The following is a 586-nucleotide window of genomic DNA, read 5'->3' as shown; positions in this document are numbered from 1 at the left end:
GTGGGGAAAGGGAGGCTATGGGAGGGTGCCATCTGGGAAGTGGGTATATAGCTGAATAAGGTGGTTTGGGATGTTCTGTGTGAGACACACACACACTCACACACACACACACACACACATCAACAAATTTCAAAAAATGTATCACATTTGAGGAGGAAGCATAAAAATTTACGTCATGTTAATTAGTAGATGTGATAAACATTACCACTGAAATCTACCCAATGACTTTATAGATATACACAGGTGCCGAGGATCCGAGTGGAACCGATTATGACTAGTAATAATCAGATACATACAGATTAGAGACGCACACACCAACATCTCAGTGTTAGTAGCAAAAACAATGAGTCTTTCTGTAAGAAACAGTATATTTTAAAATGAAATGGAGATCTTTTTTGAAGGTTAAAAATTCATTCAATTAAAAATTCATTCAATTTTATGTCTTACAGGGCAATACTGTATAACTGTATTAATTCAACAGCAAACCTAAAAAAACTTATAGCCACTTTTGAAAGAGCTATATCTTTGCTTTGGAAATTGTTATTAAGTATGTTAAAGCTGTAATGAAATGCTTCTTCTAAGATCG

This window comes from Nannospalax galili, unplaced genomic scaffold, assembly GCF_000622305.1.
Source record: "Nannospalax galili isolate Female #2095 unplaced genomic scaffold, S.galili_v1.0 scaffold4319, whole genome shotgun sequence".
Lineage (NCBI taxonomy): Eukaryota > Metazoa > Chordata > Mammalia > Rodentia > Spalacidae > Nannospalax > Nannospalax galili.
Note: the sequence above shows the minus strand (reverse complement) of the source record.